We start from the raw sequence: 25516 nt of genomic DNA on the forward strand, positions 1-25516 counted from the left end.
TGGATTACTTGCTGTCTAAGAAAGGGGGTGGGAGGAATGGAGGGAAAATTTTTGCAATACAAGGTTTTACCAGGGTAAATGTTGAAAATTATCTTTAATATGTTTTGAAAATAAAAAGCTTTAATAAAAATATTTTTCTCTCACTCCTTTCATCTACTAACTCTTAATGAATTCTAGGTTCACAATGATGACACAGCCACTATGGTGACCTTTTCTTCATGTATTCCCTTGAACTTATTCATTCTCCTTGAGGTAAAGGAATTGGAATACTCCTTGGCCACTTCTAGATTCCTCCCCTTCCTCTATTACTAAGTAATCTCTCTTCCTTTGAGGTTCACACTGATTCTGAAATTCCTTTTCCCGGATATTGACTTTTCATTTCTTTCTCTTTTTCTTCATCTGGGCACATAGGTGACACAGTAGATAAAGTTCCAGGTCTAGAGTCAGAAAAACCTGAGTTCAAATTTCATCTCAGACTGGTACCAATTAGCTATATGACCCTGTACTAGCCACTTAACTTGTTTGCCTTAGTTTCCTTATTTATAAAATGAGTTGGAGAAGAAAAGACTTTAGTATGGTTGCCAAGAAAATCCCAAATGGGATCACATAATGATTGAGATGCATGAACAACAACAGCAACTCTTCATCTCTACTGTGAATTCCAACTGAATCCATCCTCCATTTAGTCTCTAAAGTGATTTTTCTAAAATATAGATCTGATCATGTCATCTCCCTAAAATCAAATAGTTTCCTAATGCCTTCAGAAGCAAATACAGAAGGCTCTGTTTGGCATTCAAAGCCTTTTATAATCACACCTCTTCCTACATTTCCAGTTTTCACATATCTTCCTGACAGGAATTCTTTGATCTAAATACACTGGCATCCTGGTTCTTTCACAAAGAAGACACTCCATGTCTGAGTCCCTTAATTTCTCTCTGGCTGTCCTCAGTACCTGAAATGCTCTCTCTCCTCAACAACTATTGATAACCCTGATTTCCTCTGTCTCTACAAAAATCTCATCCTCTGTGGGAAATTGTCCCCAAGCCCCCCTGTGCTTTTTATTATTTCCTATTTATTCTGGATATGTTTACTTTTTTATATATTTGCATGCTGTCTACTCCATTAGATTTTAAGTTCCTTGAGAGCAAGAATCTTATTTTGCCTTTTTTTTGTATCCCCACCACTTAGCACCATACATAGTGGGTATTTCATAAATATTTATTCATTGAATGACTTTGTAATAGGTAACATGATTTTAATATTTTATTGATTTTAATGTAATCTAAATGAAGTGATCAAAGTGCCTAGTTTATCATTTATCAGAACCCTTCCCCAACCCTCACACATACAGATATACACACAGACACACACAGACATACATACACACATTTAGACTCCTAATAAGAAAGTTATTGCTCCAGGTAACTATGTTTTTTTTTTTTTTTTAGGAGATGAGACTTCTACAGAAAAAGTGAACTAACTATTGATCTTAAGAGTAATTGCCCTTTTTGATGGGTGTTTTTCTTTCATATGAGTGAAGGCACATAACTATAGACTTTTATCAAGACGCTGGGGGCAAGGGGAAGGTAAAGATTTTAGCATTATACTTACTCCATGGGCAAGAAACTAACCAGATTTTTGTGGTAGGGGCTACATCTGAAACAGGGTCTTGGATGATGTGATTTTGAGAACCCAAAAAAAGCAAAAAGGAAGGAGGAAAGGTAGTATGATGGGGACTATTGAGTGAAGAAGGTCTCATGTTTTATAGAGCAGTGCTGGTCTTTATTCAGATGCTTCTGATTATTTCCCCGATTTCTTATATCACCATCAAACGGACACTAATTAGGAAGCTAGAAATTTCTAATCAGAAATAACAGGGTATCCCTGGAGTCTTTTGCAGTTTTAAACTTTAATAGCATTAAATTTTAGCTTTAAAAGCCTTAAACTACAGTAAGACATTGGGGATGCCCCATATTGAGGAGAGAGAGGAATTTCAGAAATGAGCCAGCACAGGATGAAGGCGGAAACCACTATAGCTATATCTATCTATCTATCTTTAATGTGTGTATTATGTTTATGTATGCAGCATATAAAGTTAGGGGATTAGCACTCAGATTAATAGAGAACTATGTAAGTATTATAAAGACTAATTTTCAGAGTAGATTTTGCTCTTATCTTATTTGAGCAAAAGATCGTGAATAATGTAGTCAAGATGTTAAAAAATATATATGTTTGGAACATCTGTGCATTAATACAGTTGAGGATTCCTGACTGTGTCTAGGTATTGAGATGTTCACATTATAGTAGACCTACCTTTCAATTAAAATATTTAATTTGAAAAATAAGGTGACTTAAAAGGCATATTCAAAGACAACAGTGACTCATATTATTTGTATCCTATCTTCATTCCATTGAATAAGGCTGCATTCTTAAATTAGTGGAGAATATGATTTGTAATAAGGCCATAAAATTCATGCTTAGTACAATCTTATAAATTCCAAATCCAGCAATTCAGAATTTGTGATAACTCAACAAGGTTCATGTAGAATTTTTCTATACAAAAGAACTAGTAATACAAACAAAATTTAAAATGTTAAAACTAGTTTAAAGAGCTTTGGTATATTATCTGTGAATAGTGTGAATTAATTTTTTTAAATAATTTTAATCTATCAAATCATTTGCCTGTCCCAAACCTAAGCTTTGAAACCTTATTATACTAATAAAATATTCATCATTCAGTAATCTTAAAAACTCTATTTTGAAGTCGTATCATAGTGTAGCAACACAAAATTATTGACAGGTCTTACCAAAATGGAACATCTTTGAATAGGGATCCAGTTTGACAAAAATGGTGGTATATCATCTGAGGACCTATCTAAATTCAAAAAGTCTCATCACCAGATGGTGTTTTTTATTTATTTTTATTTAAAATTGTATTTCCATAAAAATCTGGAAATTATTGATCATAAAGAGTAGCAAATAGAGCAGCTGGGTGACATAATAGATAGATACTAGTCCCAGAATCAGTAGGACCTGTGTTCAAATATGGTCTCACACACTTAACACATTTCTGTGTGATCCTGGCAAGTCATTAACCCAATTACTTTGCAAAAATAATAAAAAAAAAAAGTTGCAATATATTTTAGGGAACTAATGTATGAATAAAATATTTATTAAATATGTGCAAAACGCTAGCTTAAGTAAGGACACAAACAGAACATTAAGACACTCCTGCTCTGAGGAAGCTAACATTCTAATTAATGGTTGAGACCACACATGAAAGATTTCAGCTTCAAGTTAAATGGAAATGTCCCATTGTTTGTAGAATGCAGCAGCACAGTGGAAGTGAATGAATGTCATTTTCACTGATAAAATCCTATGAGATTCTGATGTTGAACTCTTTGACAATGTTACGGATTTTGGACAGGAACTTTCTTTTCTGAGTCTTCAGGAGTTATATTTTATCAATTTGTCAGAGTATATCTCCAAAGTATTGCTTCCCAAGATGATGGCTGCAGGCACTAGGTTAGTACCTTTGCAATTCCCAAGAATCTTGAGTTATAAATGCTAGACAGTTTCCAATAGAACCTGAAGGGAAATGTTGGAAGGATATGGCAAAGTTGTTTTCATTTGCCTGGTACAAGTTGCTTTCTCTTTCTCCTTTGAGTTTCTTTGCTACTTCAGCTAAACTAGCTTTCAGGACATGTTGTTTGGAGTCAGCACTCACCAAGATGATTGGCTCATTCTCCACAGGAGTAACAGGAAAGTAACTCCATGAAAATAACATAGGAGTTCCTTTGAAGCATAATCTTTAGATTATAACCCATTTCATTTATTCCACCTAGCTTCTCCTAATGTATTTAATTTAGGGATATTTAGCATCTATGTTTTAATTTACATTTGAATATTTTCTCTCCTGAGGTTCCTCACCAACAATTGTTGTAGTTTGTTTGTTTGGGTTGCTGTTATTGTTTTCAATAGTTCCATTTAATTTTGTATTTTATAATTCAGGGTTTTTTCCCCTACTTTTAGAAAAGCTGAATTAACCCATGAAAATGGTTTAATTGACAAACTTGCTCAGTAAATAAATGTGTTGGGAAATCCTGGATATTTTTCAGAATAAAGTATATACCCCAGGATAACTGATATTGGATCCACAGTGAAGTCATCTCTTAGTTTTGAGTGCATCTACTTTCCAATTTTAAATAATACAATTTCTTTTGAACTGTAAGAAAAGCTGAGCTCAACAGAATTGACACCTCTAAATTGTGATACTAGAGAACACTTCTGAGAATCCCTTGGACAAAAAGTTGGTCAAATTAGTCAATATTTAAATACTTAAAGAAATTAATTCAAGCCATTCAATGAAAGGTCAAATATTGAAGCTGAAGTGTAAATATTTTAGCTACATAATGAGAAGATGGGTCTCATTGGAAAAATAATAATAAAAAGAATAGCCGTTGGGAGAGATTGAAGTTAAAAGGAGAAGGGAATGTCAAAGTTTGAGGCAGAAACATTGAACGTAAACCTGGAGAGACTTTGAGACATACTAAAGGATAGAAGGGCCTATGTTATGTTCATGGGATCAGATAGATTCAGACATGACTGAATGACTAAACAACAAAAATGGAGATAATAATACTTATCTAACCTATCTCAGAATTTGATGGGTCAAAATACTTTAAAAGACTTAATGCATTTTTCAAGGGCCAATATTGGAAAAATTTCCCACACATAGCCTTTGTAAATAAATAAATAAATAATTTTTTAAAAAAGACAATGATGTTAGGGAAATATTAAAACAATATCTAATTTATATAATGCCCCATTTACTTTGGATTATTCCAATAAGCAATTGGGCATTTACTTTTTAATCTATTGGACAATTTGTATGTTTTATGTTGTTTAAATGAGACAAGAAGAAGAAGAAGCAGTCTTGTATCTTCCAAAGAAACTATGCTTGATGGCTTAGTATCATTGAAATTTGCCCAGCTTTACTTATGGAAGAAATCTAACCCTGCCTTGCCTAACTCATAATTCCTCATTAATAGTATATGTTTTGTTACAACCTAATTTAATTTTTTCCTTCTTCCCTAGCTATTTCCAAATATATGTCAAACAATCTACTTATTAATGATAAAAAATGAGTTTACTACCATTTGAATTCAAGAAATTAGGCTATCAGGCTGGGGAGTAAAGTAATGAGACTGAGTATAATGTTAATGACTCATAAGGATAAAAAGCTTTTAGAATTTCAAATCATGCTAGGATATATGTATAATATATTCATATATATACACATATAAATTAATTAGATTCAGAAGACTCCCTTTGTCACCTGAAATGATACAAGTTGTATTTAGATCAGAACAATGATTTTTCTTTTTTTTATTTAGATAGATTAGATCTTTACAAATTAATATATACATGCTTATATGTATATCATATATATATATACACATATATATATTTCAGAAAATGACTCACTAGCATGGCTGCTTCTAACAGCTGTTCTCTTGTTAATTCTTGATAAGCATGTAATTAAGTTGTGTCACTATTTCATCAATTAAAAATAAGACAAGATGATGAAACATTTTGGAAGACACAGGGAAGAAAACATGAAGGCAAAGAAGTCTTACATCATGATGATGACCTGTCAGCAAGATATTTCATAGGAATAATCTTGCAGTGTTAAGACCTAGAGAGCACAGGCCATTAAATAGTTTTGTTTTTTTCACTCAACACAATGGAAAACAAAATTATTGCTATTCATCAGTTATTAAAACCACAGGAGGTGGTGTTTTAAGAGTAGTATTCATGGAAAATGGCAAAGCCAAACTTAGTAATCTTGAACTTGTACATGTTAGTTAATGTATATTTTTCCATTAGGTCAACCAGACTAATAAAGAACCATTTAGCAAATTATAACTGTAGAACAGTGTTTCCCAACTAGTTGTCCATTGACGGTTATAATTCCTTTGCAAATTTTGTAGATATATGAAAATACTGCTATTAAACATCTTTAATTTATAAAATATGTTCACTTTAAAAATTGACTCCTCTTCCTTCTATGTCCTGGATCCTTTTTCATTCCATTCCTTCTTAAACTTTACCTCGTTCTCCTTGGGTCCTAATTTGAGAAATCATAAACTACCCCCTAACCTGAAAAAGGGGATGTTATACTGTCTGAATTTAATTCTAACAAAGCACTAATTTATAATGAAATAATGAGAATTTGATTAATTCTGAGTTGGATATAGCAAAGGAAAGGAAATCTGGACAAAAAACAAACATGCAAACTAAACTTTATGAAAGTAGCTTATTTCTGGGAAGGTCTTGATGGAAAAAACACATTACAATAGCAAGTAATCACTATTCTCATTGGTTTCCATTTTTAAGCTCTCAATTTCCAGGTTAAAAATACAGGGCTCTGGCTGATGCATGGAAGAGGAATTTCTGCTCATAGTTCTCTGCATATATTTTTGTTCACCCCCAACATGCTCCAGGGTATTTATCTGATGACCCAGTCTCCATGAATGTCTACTAAGCAATGAAAGTCCACTTTTTATCTCGTTGATTGTCTCAAGATGTTTCCTTTAGTATTTACTTTCTTTTACTTAGTAAAATATTTGGCTTAACCAATTGTCATTAATTTTATCTTAATACCATTTTGCCATTTCACATTTTTCCTTTTGATGTTTTATTTTTTTTTTCCTTTTTTGCTTAGTAAGTCCAGGTTTCTAGCCAAACCTGGGGCACTTTTTATGTTGCTACATATTTAGAAGGAAGTACTAGCAGATGATGTTCCTATACTATAGACTTGTCTGAGACAAGTTGGGTCCAGATACAATGAGGCAGAAACTTAGGGGAGCAAAAGGTATATGGTTCCAGGCTCTTTTTTTGTGAGGAAAGCCTCCTAGATAAAAATCAAAGAGCTTAGAAGTTGAAAACAGTTGGGAAAAAAAAATGATCAGATTTCCAGATTTCCTTGCTGGAGCTTCAGAGAATATGTTACCACATTAGTCTTTCCTTGAAGTTAAGCCTGATAGGAATCTCTGAAATCAACTCCAAGAGTCATACAATATTCTTCACTTTTTAAGTCTCCTTTCTCCTATACAGCAGCAGGCAAAATACCTCAAACTTGGCTAGAAACCCAGGTCATATTCATATTATTTACATATTTAGTTTTAAAATTGGGAACAACATGTATTAATATGAGAAAGACCAATCATTAACAAGGTAGGTGAGAGGATTTTATCTTTCTGTCACCTACCCTTCCTTCCTAACCTTCTTGAAGACCAAGTTGAACAAATCTAAAAACTTATCACTTCAGACACAAAAGTTCCCTTTCCATAAAGAACAGAAGATATAAGGGAAAGCAATGAACAGACAGATATATTTGGAGTCAAGAATGACTGCACATCAAATTCCACTTGACACTTGTGACCCTAATAAATTCTTCTTTTGACAATATGACCCCAAGTAAGTCGCCTTTTAGCCTCTATGGTGGAGTTAGACCCAATGATTTCTAAGATTCCTTCTTGCTTTTAATCTATGATTTATATTTAGCTGTTGAAGACATAGGGAATTCAATTAATTTACAGACTAAAAATTCCCCACACGGGAGTATCAAACCCATTCTAAAGATAGCTCAGTAAATTATTGGAAGAATATTGTTCTTTTATTATCTATGGAAGGAAAAGAAATACTTTTGTAATATGGATTTTTTTGAAGGGAAGTATATGGGGAGGAGGGAGAGGAGAGGGGAGAGGATGGGAGGGAAAAATGATCCCTGATACTAATTTTTCATGAGCTGGATACCTCTTTGTTAGAAACTCTCTACAAAAATGCAAATTGGCTATTCATATGAAGTCCTAATTAATTTATTTTTGAAAGATTATGTCTTCCTTAATTTTTAATATCAGTCAAGGTATCCAGTCACAGTATTTGAATCTGAAAGAGACCTAATTTACTTCCTTCATTTTACAAATAAATAAACTGAGTTCTTAATGGATTAATAGCCAATCTAAGGATACAGCAAAGAATCACTATTTGAATTTATCCCCAGATGCCAAACTCAGTGCTCCTTCCCCTATGCCCCAGCTTCTTAAACTGTGATTTGTGAACTCATATGAGGTTTCATAATGTAATTGGTCATAAAATTGTGACTTATTATTAGTAATTGTTTGACTTGTATATCTATTTTATATACCTATATATCCAGAGGTCACATAAATATGTCTCAGGAGAAAAGGGATCCCTATAAGAAAAAGTTTAAGAAGCTCTGCTATATATTATCCTACTCCTACATGTTTTATTGTATGATAATATATTATTGTGCTTCACTTTATATGATATGTACTTTGTCCAATCTGAGAATTGAAAAGGCTATAGATAGAAAGTCAGCTCCACAGAGGGTCCTAATTGGTTTGAGATTATGGAAAAACCACTCAATCTCTCCTTGTCTGCATTTATAAATTACAGAAAAGTTTCATATTTACATTTGTAAAGCAATTCCCTTTAAACACAATTCTTTATCAATGAATTCATAATTTAAAATACCAGCAACAACTACTACAACAATGTATTTAGTTTATAAATACATTTTGTACAAAAAAACATTCCTGAATGTATTCCACCCATGGTTTTTATTCTATCAAATCTCCATGGTATCCATCAGATATTTTTTTTCTCAAATTGAGATTTCATTTTCTTCTTAAAAGAACTAAAGTTCATCTTGTTTATTGCCTGTCTTTTGCTCATTGATGCAGAGACATGCCGGAATCTCTTAATTTCTCAAGATTGTTAGAACATCAGATTTTAAAGGAAATCTTTCTAGATATTCTTCCCCTTCCTCTAGCAGATAATCCTATAGGTATCTCATTATTATATTTATTTGGGAACATAATTTATCTCCAGCTACAATGGAATTACCTTAAAGGCAAGAATTGCTTCATCTTTTTTTCTTTTTTGTATCCTTAGCCAAAGTAGGCACTGAATAAATATTTGTTGATTTGACTGATTGAGATCTGAAGTCATAATTTCATAGGTCATAATTTCTTCAGAATTTTGTCTGATATGAAAGTCTTCATCTTTTCTACTGATAATCTACACACACACATTAGCTATGAATTGTGATATCTAGTTTAATAGTTATGTGTAGATCAATTCTGACGTTCCTGGCTCTTTTCAGCAATGAGGTAATTCAGGCCAATTCCAATGGTCTTGTGATGGAGAGAGCCATCTGCACCCAAAGAGAGCTCTGTGGGAACTGAATATGAATCACAACATAGCATTTTCTCTTTTTGTTATTGTTTGCTTGCTTTTTTTTCTTTCTCATTTCCCTTTTTGATCTATTTCTTGTGCATCATGGCAGTTATAGAAATATATATAATTGCACATATTTAACATATATTGGGAAAAGGTGGGGAGAAGGGTGAGAAAAAAAATTTGGACAAAAAGGTTTTTCAAGGGCATTGAAAGCTATCTTTTCACATATTTCGGGGGGAAAAAAGCTTTAAAAATAGTTATATGTAGAGTATCATCTATAGAATTTCTTCCAAAATTTATTCTAAAAGTTTGTTGTTTTGTTGTGATTTGGTTTTATTTTACAACAGTGAAAACCAAGTTCCCAAGGCCCAAAGTATGGAACATAGAGTGAATAATCTAGCTTACAGGGGTAGTAGAGTTCATGGAGTAGAGTAGGAGATATAATTTAAAAAATAGGTTTTATTTCTCAATGAAATGAAGCAGAATGTAGAATTGATTGTAAATGTAATTGTTTTGCCTATTACCTGTTTGATTCTCATGCAAGTTAATTATGTAAGCTCTTTGTTTGTAGGAGTTATGTCATTTTTTTTTTATTTGTATCCTCACTCCCACTGAATAGTATGGCACATAATGGATACTGAATTTGGTTTCCCTTTTGAAGATACCTTTTGCACCGATCAGCAATGATGTAATTTTTTGCCTCTAAACTTTTTTTTTTTTTTTGAGAATCCCACATCTTAGCTATAAATATCTCCAAACCATTATTCATTTTTATCCTTATTAACTGAGTCCTAAGTATATTGGCACATGCATAATCAAATTTATTTGGAAAGGATTGTTTGTTTTGTTTTTTATTTACTTAGACAATGTTGACTTTAATAGCTTTTTGTAATTCCGGTTCAATTCTATATGAAGTACAGTTTTAATGACATTTCCAGAGTTTTTGTTATTTTTCTTGTTTGTTTTTACTTGACTTTTTTTTTCACAGCAACATTTAATGAATCAAGAAATAAAGACATCAGCTCTCTGGCCTGGTTTCAGCATCTCAAAAACCAAATATCTCCTATAATGCAATATGCAAAAACAAATGCTTTTGTTCCAAAGAAGTTTATCATGAAATTATGATCTTTACTATCTCTTAGTCTTCTTTATTATTATCATTGAAGCTTTTGTCTTTAAAACATATTCATATATAATTTTCAACATTCATCCTTGTAAAACCTGGTGTTCCAAAAATTTTCCCTCTCTTCCCCCCACCCCGTCACCGCGACAGCAGGTAATCCAATATATGTTAAACATGTACAGTTTTTCTATGCATATTTCCACAAATATCTTGCTGCACAAGAAAAAACATATCAAAAAGAAAAAAAATGAGAAAGAAAACAAAATAGAAGCAAAAAACAACTAAAAAAGTAAAAATACTATGTCATGATCCACACTCAGTCCCCATAGTTCTCTCTCTGAGTGTAGATGGCTCTCTTCATTAGAAGACTTTTAGAACTGGCCTGAATCATTTCATTGTTGAAAAGAGCCACATCCATCAGAATTGATCATCCCATAATCTTGCTGTTACCATGTACAATGATCTCCTAGTTCCATTCACTTCACTTAGTATCATTTCACATAAGTCTCAACAGGACTCTCTGAAATTATTTTGCTTATTGTTTCTTACAGAACAATAACATCCCATAACATTCATATACCATAATTTATTCAGCCATTCTCCAATTGATGGGCATCCATTCAGTTCCTAGTTTCTTGTCACTATAAAGAAGGCTGCCACAAACATTTTTGCACTTGTGGGTCACTTTCCCTCCTTTATCATCTCTTTAGGACACAAGCTCATAGAAACATTGCTGAAGCAAAGGGTAAGAACAGTTTGATAGCCCTTTGGGCATAGTTCCAAATTGTTCTCCATAATGGTTGGATCAGTTCATAACTCCACCAACAATGTATTAATGTCCCAGTTTTCCCACATTCCCTCCAACATTCATCATTATCTCTTCCTGTCATCTTAGTCAATCTGAGAAGTGTATAGTAGTATCTCAGAATTATCTCAATTTGCATTTCTCTGATCAATAGTGATTTAGAGCACCTTTTCATATGGCTAGAAATGGTTTCAATTTCATCATTCCACTGATCAACTTCTCTATTTTTTAGTTTTGATGATTGCTACTTCAAAATATAATATTAGGTCTGGTACAGCTAGGCCACCTTCATTTGCATTTTTCATTAATTCTCTTGAAACTCTTGAACTATTGTTTTCCAGATAAACTGTATTATTACTTTTTCTAGTTCTGTAAAATAATTTCTTGGGAGTTTGATTGATATGGCACTGAATAAATCAATTAATTCTGATAGTATTGTCATTTTATTATATTAGGTTGGCCTACTCATGATCAATTGATATTTCTTCAATTAATTGGATCTTAATTTATTTATGTACAAAGCATTTTATAATTGTGCTCATATAGTTCCTGATTTTGCCTAGTTGATATCCGGAAAATTTGCTAAAATTATGAATTGTTTCTAGTACATTTTAGTTGATTTTCTAGGATTCTCTTAGTATACCATCATATCATGTTCAAAGAATGATAATTTGGTTATTTCATTTACTCTAATTCCTTTAATATCTTTTTTTTTTTTTTTTTTTTTTTTGCCAAAGCTAACATTTTAATACATTTCATAGTAATGGTGATAGTGGGCAACCTTATTTCACTTGTGACCTTATTGGGAAAGCTACTGGTTTATCGCCATTACATATAATGCTTACTGATGGTTTTAAATAAATGCTACTGATCATTTTAAGGAAAACTCCATTTATTCCTCTACTCACTAATGTTTTTATTAGGAATGGGTGTTGGATTGTGTCAAATGTTTTTTTTCTGCATCTATTGATATAATCATATGCTTTTGTCACTTTGGTTGTTGATACAATCAATTATGCTAATAATTTTCTTAATATTGAATCAACCCTGCATTCCTGGTATTAATCCTACTTGGTCATGGTGTATTATTCTTGGAATAACTTGTTGTAATCTCTTTGCTAATGTTATATTTTAGATTTTTCCATCAATATTTATTAGAGAGATTGGTCTATAATTTTCTTTCTCTGTTTTAACTCTATCTGGTTTAGATACCAGCACCCTGTCAGTAAAAAGAATTCATAAAAAGAATTGGGTAAGATTCTTTCTTTCCCAGTTTTTCTAAATAGTTTGCATAATACTGGAATTATTAAATGTTTAGTAGAATTCACATGTAAATGCATTTGGCTCTGGAAAATTTTTCTTAGGGAGATGATTAATAGCTTGTTCAAATTCTTTTTCTAAACTAGGACTATTTAAGTAATATATTTCCTCCTCCGTTAATCTGGATAATCTATATTTTTGTAAATATTCATTTCACTTAGATTATAGGATTTATGGGCATACAGTTGGATAAAAATATAATTATTGTTCTAATTTGCTCTTTATTGGTGGATAAAAAAATGGATAAAAATCTAATTGTTGTTATAGTTTGTTCTTCATTTGTAGAAAATTCACCCTTTTCATTTTTGATAATAACAATTTGATTTTCTTCTTTCTTTTTTCTAATAAAATTAACTAAAGGTTTGTCTACATTTTTTTTTTCAAAAAACCAACTCAGATTTATTTATTAATTCAATAGTTTTCTTACTTTCAATTTTATTAATATCTTTTATTGTCAGAATTTCAAATTTGGTGGTATTTAATTGGAGGTTTTCATTTTTTTTTTAGCTTTTTTAGTTACAAGCCAAATTCATTGATCTTCTTTCTCTATTTTATGCAAGTAAGCATCTAGGGTTATGAAATTTCCCTTAAGAATTGCCTTAGCTGCATCCCATAAATTTATTATGCTTTCTCATTATTGTCATTCTCTTGGCTGAAATTATCAATTGTGTCTATGATTTGTTGTTTCACCCACTCAGTCTTTAGGATCTGATTATTTTGTTTCTAATTAATTTTTGGTCTGTTTTTCCCTAGCCCTTTATTGCATGTAATTTTTATTGCGTCATGATCTGGAAAACATACATTTACTCTTTCTGCCTTTCTGCATTTGATTTTGAGGTTTTTGTACCCTAATACATGGCCAATTTTTGTGTAGGTCCCATGTACCATGGAGAAAACAATGTATTATTTTCTGTCTCTATTCAATTTTATGCAATGGTCTATCATACATAACTTTATCTAGTTCTAAGAGAGCAAGGTTGAGATCTGTCACTAGTATAGTTTTGCTGTCTAATCTTTCTTGTAGGTGTCTTAACTTCTCCTTTAGGAATGTGGATGCTATACCACTTGGTGTACATATATTTAGTATTGATATTACTTGTGTTTTCCCCCTTATAAGTCTCCCCTTTCCTTTCCCCTTTGCCCTTCTAATTCCCCATAGGGTGAGACAAGTATCACTGTGAAGCTAAATATGTCTGATATTCTCTTTGAGCCAAATCTGATGAGAATAAGATTCCTACAATGCTCATCCCCTTCCCTCCTTTCTCTCAATTGTAATAGGCCTTTTTTCCTCTTCATGAGATGTAATTTATCCCATTTTACATCCATTTTCCTCTTCTTCCACTACAATCCCTTTTCTACTTCTAATGTTTTTTATATTTTCACAATTAAATCAAATTATATCTGCACTGTCTGAGTATATCCATCTCAGCAACACAGTTCTCAAGAGTTAAACATGTATCTTTCCATAAAGGGATATAAACTTTTTAACTTTTAAAAGCAAAAGGTTTTTATTATTATTATTATTTCCTTTTTACCTTTTCATTCTTGAGAGTTCTATATTTGAAGATCATATATTTTTTCAGCTCTGGTCTTTTCATCAGAAATAAATGAAATTCACTTTAATGCTTAATTTTGCTGTATAGTTCATTTTTGGCTGCAATAGAAGTTACTTTGCCTTTCAGGATATCAGATTCCAGGCCCTTTGATGCTTTAAAGTACAAGCTTCTAGGTCCTGGTCAATCCTAATTGTGACTCCTGGATATTTGAATTGTTTCTTTCTGGCTGCTTGCAATATTTTTTCCTTGATGAGAGATATATATATACTTTTTTTTTTTTTTCCCTGAGGCTGGGGTTAAGTGACTTGCCCCAGGGTCACACAGCTAGGAAGTGTTAAGTGTCTGAGACCAAATTTGAACCTCCTGAATTCAAGATTGGTGCTCTATCCACTGCACCACCTAGCTGCCCCATTTTCATAGTATTTTCTTCAGTTAGCTTTATTATCTCCTTTTGCATTTGGCCAATTGAACTTTTAAATGAGATGATTTGTTCATTGTATTTTATTTTTCCATTTCACAAATTCTGTTTTTCAATGAGTTGGTTTCTTTTTTCCATTTTTACATTGTTTCCAGAGTACTGGAAATGAAGTGGGAGGGGTTTTGTTTGTTTGGTTTTTTTCTTTCTCTATGTTTCAGGTAGGTTAAAAATTGATTCTCTGATCTGAGATTAGTGCACTCTTGCCTAGCAAAATTACTTTGATGGATGGGGAAAGATCTGAAGTTTTGAACAGAGGAAATTCATTTTCTGAAAGCTGGTTCTTTTGAATAACTAGGAACTTTGAGTAATCCCATTTATCACATGTACTTTCTAAAGCCGATACCATTTTCCCCATAGGTACTATGGGCATCTATTAGAGATGTTTTTTTACTAAAAAGCTAATTAAACCTTTTTAATGTGTAATAATGGTGAAAAAACATCATTCTGGCCCATGAATGACAATAATGGAAATCCCACACTCTTAAATTTACATCTTAACCTTTTATGCATGATATATATATATATATATATATATATATATATATATGTATGTATATATATTTCCCCTGTTAGTCCCTGAATTTTTTTTATATACCTCTGAAAAGGTGTAGCCTCTCAGATTGTACCCTTTTCTACTTTTACCCAATAACCTCTGTTCTTTTTTATTATTATTTGGAAAAATTAATACCAAAAAACTCATTGGAATTTTTTTCCATACTATAAATCAGGATTTCATTCATGAACAAACATTAGTTCAATCTACATATATGTAATGTAAAAGAACAATAGCAGATACCTATGTTCAGAAGGCAAGTATTATTGTTTTGTTTTGTTTCTTGAAAAAAAAAGTAGCCCTTTTCTTAGCTTATTAAAAATGGAGGTAGTTGAATGACAGAAAGAATTATTTTGACTTCATAAGTTCTGGGTTTAAAATTGAAAAAACCAATCTTTCTTATCTGTCTATATTTAATAATTAATCAGAGGAATACCTAGAAACTGCCTCAGACTACACCAAATACTTGAAAATTAGGAAGCTTTTTAGATATCAATATCCAGCTTAGTGTGTGTGTGTGTGTGTGTGTGTGTGTGTGTGTGTGTGTGTGTAAACAAACATAACTATACATAGTATTATCCATGTATCATATACATATAAAAGCCCTTTTCCATTATTTCTATCTATATTATCAGCACCAAGAACAATACTTAGCACATAATAATAATCACTTGATACTTGTTGATTTATTGACATGCATGTATGTTATATTTTTGTTATCTCTTACCATATTGCATAATTTATATATTGTGATATTATCCAGTGAAGAGAAACATCATAGTGTATAACAATATGTCATTAAATACAGGATATTTTAGTGGAAAGTGTACTGGATTTGCATTCAGAATGCATGAATTCTCTACCATAGCTGTACCAATTAACTAGCTATATAATCATACAGACTCATTTAACCTATTTAGACAGTTTTCTTCTCTCTACTATTTGGAAGTCACACTAGATCTGTAAGGCTCCTTGAAGCTCTTACAGCTATGACTCTAGATGGATGGTTGACTTAGCTAATAAGAGCAAATCTCTATAAAATAATGGTATAACTCACTTTAGAGTAATGTAAGCACTTAACACCCTAGACATAAGGGTGATTAGTTTTCTCATTTGACATGATTTCAGGCATATTTTCTCTAACAGCATTTTTTCCCCTCATCATGGCAGTTTTAATTTTTGAATATAATTTGTAGTTTTTGGTAACGTCAATTTGCATAACTTAGACTTTTTATTTTACATAGTCTGAGTCACCAATGCAAAGTTTTCCAAATTTATCTAGTAGATTCTGCCCAGAATATTTATAAATAATACATGTGGAAAGATAAATTACTTCTTTACTTAGATAAATTTTTTCTATTTTCTTATCTAATATATTAAATAGCAGTTTGGTTCCAATTTCTTTCATATCTAAAAATTCATTAGATTTTTGTCTAATGAAAGAGTCACCCTAGCTTTTAATAATTTTCTTATTTCTCATCTTTTATCCAGGGGAAAGTAAGTAGGCTCTATTTCCACATGCAAATGTGATTGAAAATCATTTTGTTTCTTCCTTTTGGGGAATATGTCATATATAACGGAGAAGGACAATGCAGTTTTTTTTTTTTCCCCAAGGAAACATGACCCCAATCAATAGATATGAGGTATAAATTTGCAGATTCAAAACTGCCTTAGAAATTAATAGAAGTTGGGGAATAGTACTTTATATGGGATCCTACAAATATATTTACATATTAACTTCTGAAGTATTTTTGAAGCTTTTATCCAGGAGAAAATAAGTATGCTCTATTTCCATGTGCAAATTCTATTTATGCCCAGTGTGGGAATGATTGAAGTATCCTGGCTTTAAGGTTACTCTGTTTGACTGTCCTTCTAAAGTTATAATACATGAGCCCCCAACAATGAGCTTTCAATTAATAATCAGTCGGTAGACACAATTTATGTGCCAACCTATGTAATGACATTGCATAATAAAACAAGTATTCACAAATTCTCCCCCCTGCCTAAGCAAAATCTGGAGTGTGCTATTTCACCTTTTGTATAAAATGTCAATGTAAAACGTAAAAATACCATAAGTAGAGTGGTAAAAAGATCCACGTAAGTACTACATATGCCAAAAAAACAAAAACAAAAAATCTTAGGACTGGAACTACTGGGCCTGAAAGTCCTTTCTTTCTTCTTGAGCTCCTTTATATCTTGTTCAGAGATATTCCTCTTTTGAGACAATAACTGCTTATTTTCCCAAGCTGCCATTCCTTGAAACTACTTTCTCATTCAGATGAATGTGTCCACCTTTGTGCTTCTCTCTCCAGAGTTTATGTGCCTCCTCTCTCAATTGGGCCTTGATCTCTGTTGAAGTAAATCTTCCACTCACTCCACAACTACTCTGTGTTTTGACCCCTTCCCATTTTCTTCAACCTATAGCTATTTAAAAACCCTAGGAGTATGGCTAATTTGCTTGCTGAACCAATCAAACTGATATTCTGAAGCTGAAATAATCAAAGTATTGTACAATCTCATAAAGTATCAGTGGATAACACCTTGTAAACAACTTACTGTATCATTCTCCCTGAGCACCTTTGAATACTAATCTGCATCAGAAAAAGGCAAATAACAATAGTTATAGACTGTTGGATGTAAATTCATTTCATGCTTCAAGGCAGTCCAGCAAGTTCTTGGACTATGGACATGGATTCAATATGGAGTCATGGTAAATATGAGATCAGAGCATCTCAGACATTGGATAGGGAAGGAAGGGATATACCTTAGGGGAAGCTGATTGGTTTTTACCCCTGAGGTAACAGGAAGAGAGATACCAACTGGGCTATCAGCTGAGAGAAAGGTGTAAAATATATTAACTGCTGAAGCAGTTTTGAAGCTTTTATCAAGGGGAAAATAAGTAGTCTCTTATTTCCATGTGCAAATTCAGTTTGTGCCCAGTGTGGGAGTAGGTGAAGTATCTTAGCTTTAAGGTTACTCTGTTTAACTGTCCTTCTAAAGCTACAGTACATGAGCTGAGTTTTCCTTTGATAATCAGTCAATAAGTAAAATTCATGCTAACCAATTTAATAATATTTCATAATAAAACAAGTATTCATAAAATTCTCCCCCATGCCCAAGCAAAAGCTCAGGTTTGGGATCAGAGAATACGGATTCAAATCCCAATTCTGCCACTTATTAATAGAAAAAATCATTTAATGTTTCTGAATATCAGAGTCCTAAAATTTAATATTAGAAGGTTTGATTAGATGATCTCTAAAGTCCATTCTACTTCTTAATCTATGATATTATGATCCTATGAATGTGCTTATAAGAAGGAAAAGAAGAAAAATTCTGCATGAGAAAAACTATTTAAAAATTCCTTGCAAGACCAAAATTATGCAAGATATATTATAAAAATGAATTTAACAGAATATTCAGTAAAGTGGGCAGACTGCATAAAAATTTAAACTAATGAAATAATTCAAGTAGAACAGGGATACCACATTAAACATTAAACCACAATCCTTTTAATTCTAACAATAGGGGAAGAGGCTAAGGTCTAAAAAAGATACATAAGAAAAGAAACACAAAGCAGGAATAGCAGATATGATTCAGGAATAGATTATCTGTAAAATAGAGAAATACTAGATCACAAAAGGGGAAAAGATTTTTTTTTTCCTTATTTTTATCATTTCCTTTGTTTATTTTCCCAAACTACAACAGTGTTCTATGATTTATAGCCTGAAACACCTGGAGAACATTGATATTTTAAAAAAGTTTTTATGGAACTAAAAACTTTAGGATCATTGAAAGCAAAACTTTTACAATTCTATAAAATAGATCAAAATATTATCTAATACTTAATTCTCAATGCCTTGTTCCCTGGTACAACTAGGTTTTTGTTATTAAATCAGCAAAATCATGAGTTACTTTCCTCTCCACAAATTTGTCTCTTTTAATAGTTTCACACAGATTTGTTCACCCAAATGGTGAGTATGAGAATTAGAGAGGAATAGAGAAGACAGTCTTTTGAAGCTTGAAAAAGGTAACCTAAGGGAATATTAGAAGAAATATGGTTTAATAGAGTAAGAAAATTTATGAAACTTCTTACCCAAGTGCTAAAAAAGAGAGAGTTTAAAAAAAGATTGGTTCATGGATGAGGCCATAATGAATGCAGGAGAGTTTAGCTATGTCCTTAACCTTTTGAGATTGATGTTAAGGTGGACAAAAGTGAAGTCCCACAAAACATTTTGTGGAGCCATTGTGAGACACAGTAATGGCCAGTCAATCATTACTCTGATCAAGAATTGGGATTTCTATGCTCATATTCTAGGCCTTCCTTGGAAAAATGTCTTACCTTGTCTGGTTTCTTTTTGGAATAAGATCTTAAATTTATGAAGATAATTTTGATAGCATTGCCAATCTACTTTTTATATTTCAGTATGTTTTTAGGAAAGAATTATAAAGATCAATTTGTAAAAACTTATGATATTAAAGTCCCTTTCACATAACCTAACTTAAAATCACTGCCCTATTGGAATGCTTCAGGTTGATTTTGCAGTTATTAACATCATGTTGAAAATAAGAATTCTTTATATTTTCTAATATGACAATATATGATTTAATTTTTAGACTATACTTATTATAAGGGAGAGTGTTTTTTTTTCAATAACTAAGTCTTGTTTGGGTGAGAGGAAGTCATAATAATAGAAAAAAGAACATAGATGAACATTTAAAAATACACAGAAGAAAGCTGATTGTAGTTCAAAAGAGGACACAGACAAGCAGGTTGCGACCACACTACTGTGTTAAATTTAATAGGTACTTTTGAAAAATACAAGCTATACAAAATGAAAACTCACAGCTCCAAATTCAAAGTCCTCTTTTTTTTTCCTTTTTGTATTTGAGAAAGTTCATGCTTTCTGAATTTTTGTCATTTATAATTTTTTCAAAGAAGCAAAAATATGGATTTTTCAACAATCAGTTGTAAAAGAACTATACAAAATATTTTAAATTATCATTTATCATGAAAGCATTTAAATCAATATATTAAATAAAATTAACTAGTATATAAATACTTCTATAGTTCCATGTATGTCATCAATTATCCAGGGACACACCTAACATTCAAAAGTCTGCAAAAAGCGTCTTTGCTGAAAGTTTGTCAGAAAAAGGTCACATTTCTAAGTTATTTGAAGTCTTTCAATAAAGCATATTTTGAGTTCAAGAGAGAAAATAAGATGTACATTTTTTGAACATAGCCAATGTGGGAATATGTTTTGCTTGACTATGTATATTTCTTATAGGAGTTTTACTATTCATTTTTTTTTTCTTCTAATAGGAGTAGTTTGGGGTGGGAAATCAAATAAACAAATGTTTGTAATTTAATTGTTTAAAGCACAAAAATGGGAAAATACTCATTCAAATTTATAAGGAATAACATTTATAAGACAAGAGCCACTACTCAGATAATAAAAGACATAAATAAAAAGTAAAATCCAAACCATCAACAGGCTTATGAAGGGACAAAATCAACTTCTGACTTTCTTATCCAGTACCTTCTATAAATTGATATTCCATTTTTACCTGATTATCAATTCCTTGTCCAGCCATACATCTCTTTGATAATGTTTTTATACTGTGTAATATTTAAAAAGATTTGAGAAACATAATTTATGGGTAATTTAATCATTTTATTAATAATGTCAGCATATTACTAAACGGATGGCCATTTAGCTGTCTCAGACCAAAAGACCATCATGATGATGGGCCCGAAGTTTCTGTGTCCTTAGAAGAATAGTTGTTTCCCAGAGTGGCTATCAACCTCAATTTATTAGCAATCAATGAGAGAATGAATATTACAATGAATTACCTGAAATTTGATTAGGTTATTCCCTTCCAAGTTGCCTAACAAACCTATGGCAATCTATTTAAAGAATTTATGCCCCACTCAAACTTAAACAGAACGCAATGGCTGCCCCACATGTTGGGTCTAGATAGAGGAAAAGATAGGTCAAACTTCAGACTGAGGTCTATAAATGAGAATTAAGAAAAAGGGGAAATCCTTGGTTATTAACAATTTTTTCTCTCAACTGCTCCTCCAGAATGCTTCTTTTTTGCCATCTATTATAGTCTATTCTTATTCACGATATGTCTTGCATTTGTCCTTTATGTGTCTTGCAATTTTTATTCTTCGGGAACCATGGCATTCCATGCTTAACAACATAGAGCATTACCAAAATGACATGATTCTACATATAAAAGATGCAGAAAATATTTTCTCTGGTTACAATAAGAAGCAAATTAAAGGATAGCATAAGATAAAGAAAAGTACTAAAGTATAAGTTAGAAGATATATAGTTCTGCCTTGGTCAGTTACTAGCTGAGTATACATGAGCAAATTCTTTATTCTCTATCGTAGTGTTCTGTTTCCTTATTTGTAATGAAAAACCATGGAGTGCAGGGTAGACTAGATCAATTATTCTGAACTTATGTTCCATAAATTTTCATTTTTAAATACTTTGATAACTGTAATATAATGAAATTGATATCCTTTATAAGGCTATATATTGTATTTATTATTTTAAAACATTCCTTAAAGAGGAATAGAGGAACTTAGATTTCAACAGATTGCAAAATGGGTCCATTCATCAAAATGGTAAAGAAGTCCTAAGCTAAATCCCTCAAGTCACCATGATCATGTACATAGAAGCATTTTCAAAAAGTATGAGTTCTAAAATTACAAATGTTATTTATAATAAGGTAATATGATTTTATAACAAATATTAAAATTCTTAAGTTGCTCTAGAATTTGGTTGTAGTCATGCTGCTTGAAATAACTAGACATTGTTTAGAAGCTTTTTGTATAAGCACTTGTGTTATAATATTGTTTCTTATTAGAAACCTGCTTTCATGTAGATATTCCAATGGTTAGTGTATGATTTAAGAGATTATTGTCACTGATATTAAGTAAACGTCTAACTCAGTCTTAGTGATATGTAGAATACATTCCCACTTTCAAATAGACATATTTACTGTTTTGTAATAATATACAATCTCAAATAGAACACTAAATCAATCTATAAGTGCTTCTCTGATGAAGCCTTTCCTTACTAAGTGGAAAAGAGTACATTTCCCCTCACATCTGAACTTTAAGATCTCAAGATTGCCCTTCATTTAAAACCTTATAATATACTTTTCTCCCTGTACTATTGCTATTCAGTGCATTATTTTTATGTGACTTTCCCAATGACTCCAGTTTGTTTTTTTTTTCACCTGAGATATAGATGAAAAACTTACATTCTGCTCAGAGATTATAGAGCCACACTTGGACTGACATAGTCCCAGGTTCAATTCTTGTCTCTAACATACTTCTTTATGAGTTGCCTATGGCAAGCTATACAGCTTCTCAGAGCTTCCAGACAGAATACTAAGACTATAATCAATCAATCAATAAGCACTTATTAAGCACTTACTCTGTGCCAGGAACTTTGATAAACACTAAGGAATATAAAGAAAAAGGAAAACAGTCTCTATGCTTAAGGAACTTTTTAATGGGGAAAACAAAACATAAATTAAACTTAAAAGACAAATGTAGAGTAAATGGAAGAAATCTTTGAAGGCATGAGACTTGCAGCTATGAGTCCCAAAAACAATTGCCTGTCTGCTTTGATGGAGAGCTTCCTCTCATGAAATCACAGATACTGATTAATTGTCTGCTTTAGGTTTATGTGGCTTCTATAGCAGTTTGGCATGATGGGAAACCAAAAATACTAGTTTCAAGATCCTGCTAGAGAGAATAGCCTCAAGATGCCAAATGGACATGGCTGAGGTTGGAATTTATTTGCTTGACTATGTACATTTGCTATGAGATTTTCTTTTTTCTTTCTTTTAATACAATTGAGGTGAATTGAAAACACAACCCAGGAGCTTCTAGGTAACACAGTGGATAGACCACTTTTTCTGAAATCAGGAGAACCTCAGCTCAATCCTGCTCAGATATTCACTATCTATGTGATCCTTGACAAATCACTTAACCCTGATGCCTCCAAAAACAATAACAAAAGAAAAAAAATATATAAATTAAAAAAAACAAAAACAAAAAAATCTCACTGGTTTTGGAGACATCTTTCAGACCAGGATTTAGAACTTAACTGATACATGGCAGTTTCTTTATATTGGAAATTATGTGGTCTTTTTGAACTCTGAATCCTATGATTCTGTTTTGCATAATATTTTTAGGAAGTTGCTTATTCAATGCTGCTGCTTCTGGTGATGATGACGACAATAATGGAATAAAAAAAAGATAAAGAAAAATAGCATAGCCACCTGAAACCCTCATCCAACCCAAGGTATCATGGAACAAAACTTGTGAATAGAAGATTGCCTTGATACAGAAAGTGAATGCATTCTGTAAGTCACATAAATATCTCAGAGCCATATACAGTGATATACAGAAAATAAGTTTGGTGACAATGAATAGGATTCTTTGAGAAAGAATTTTAATCAAAGAAAATAAAGAAGCTACTTACAATTCTTTTCAATCATCAATTTAAATGACTGACATGTTCAACATCTACCTTAGGTCTGGGCAAAAACAATGTCAGATAAAAGGCACATTGCCCAGTATCCACTGAAAAATGCTGAGCAAAGTAGATTTATTGAATAATGCAGAGTACAGTAGTGCAAACATGGAGTCAATCAAAGATCCAATAACCTCAAACATAGCAATTCCATTCTGTGATTAGCCAGCATCCACCTTCCTGTTGCCTTCAGCAGCCTGAAAGAATCAGTTGGCTTTTAGCCACATTTGACAGTATTCTCTCATCCAGCACCAAAAGCAATAAAAATGTGTTCTCCAGATGTGTTAGGAGCAACATCTGGTCCTGCCAACCCCCCCAAAAAATAAGAAAAAAACTGTAAAACAAAAACAAAATATGTACCCTTCATGGCTGCTACATCTTTTGGATTTTACTATGACACAAATTTTAGCTCCCATGATTTAGCATTAGTCTGTATCCAAAGCTTGCCAGCTGTAAGATGCAGAACTAAAGACTCAGACCAGAGAAAGCCTAGGTGTTAGGTGGTATGAGTGTTGTTCTTGCAAATATCATCACTTAGGCTGATTCAAAAAGGAAGGAAAATGCCATTATCCTGAAAGAACTTCAATCATATTTTCAAATACATCTGCTTTTCATAATTTTTAATCATGGCTATTGTCAAAGAAGATAACCAAAGAAGGAAATCTCCATCTGATTTTGGCTGATGTGTCTCAGCCTTCACAAACTTTCAATCTGCAAACCAAAGGAAAAAAATAAATGGGACACACAAGACACCTGAAAACAACCAACCTCTCTTATTATAATTATTATATAATGCTGATAAGAGAGGAAAACCATGGACTTTTTTATCTTGAGTACACATGACATTTGCTTCAGAAAGGGATTTATTTGGAGTCAAAGAACATTAGAAAAGACACTCCATTTCTCTGGGTCTCAGTTTCTTACTCTGTAAAATGAGTAGATTGGGCAAGATAGCCTCTAAGGCTCTTTGCAATTTTATACCTTTGAATCTCTGATGAGGATTTTTTTCTATGTTTAACTGACCTGTTTATATCAGAACAGATCATAAATGCTTTGAAATTTAAGAATGGAGTTATAGCTAAAAAATTTACTCCACTATTAAATGGCAAACATCATGATAACCTCCAAATTATTTATAAGTACTTCTTAAATGACAGGTACAGAGTCCATCACAAGGTTTGTACCATAACCTTTCTAGCTTTGTTAAACTTTTCAGTGCTTGTGCTCCATTGTTAAAGCCTTGTCAGCATATGGTAACCTCCCTTCCATAATTAAACATTTAAAAAAACCCAATAATACAGTGTTTGTGTTCATACACACAAATACATAAGAATTTTATGATATACATATGGCAAAAAGTTTGGTTTTTAGTGAGAATTTCTATTGTTGCTAATTCTCTGATTGAATGATATCATGTGGTTTAATTGAAATAGTAGGGAAAGGTATTGATATATTGAGAATCCTCTCTAAGGCACAGTTCTAACTGTGTCCTCTCCAGCTCAAACTAATTCAGTGAATTTTCCATATCCAATGGATAAAATATAAATGCTAGATGTTTGTATTTAAAGCCTTATATTCTCTCTCTAGTCCAGCTATCAATATTTATTTCACATTTCTCACCTATTGATAAGATGAAGATGCAAAGACACACATTTAGTTTTCATATAAGGACTTAAAAAAAGCCCACCCTAAAAAAGAATGATCTATTTTAGAGATAGCTCATTTCCTTTTACTAGGAATGTTCAAACAAAAAATGGATGCAATATATGTTTTAGAGGAGATTTTACTTTTCAATTACAAGTTGGACTGGTTTGGTCCTTTCCAAATCTAACATGCTGTGACTACAG

The sequence above is a fragment of the Sminthopsis crassicaudata genome, chromosome 6 (genome assembly GCF_048593235.1).
Source record: "Sminthopsis crassicaudata isolate SCR6 chromosome 6, ASM4859323v1, whole genome shotgun sequence".
Taxonomy (NCBI): Eukaryota; Metazoa; Chordata; class Mammalia; order Dasyuromorphia; family Dasyuridae; genus Sminthopsis; species Sminthopsis crassicaudata.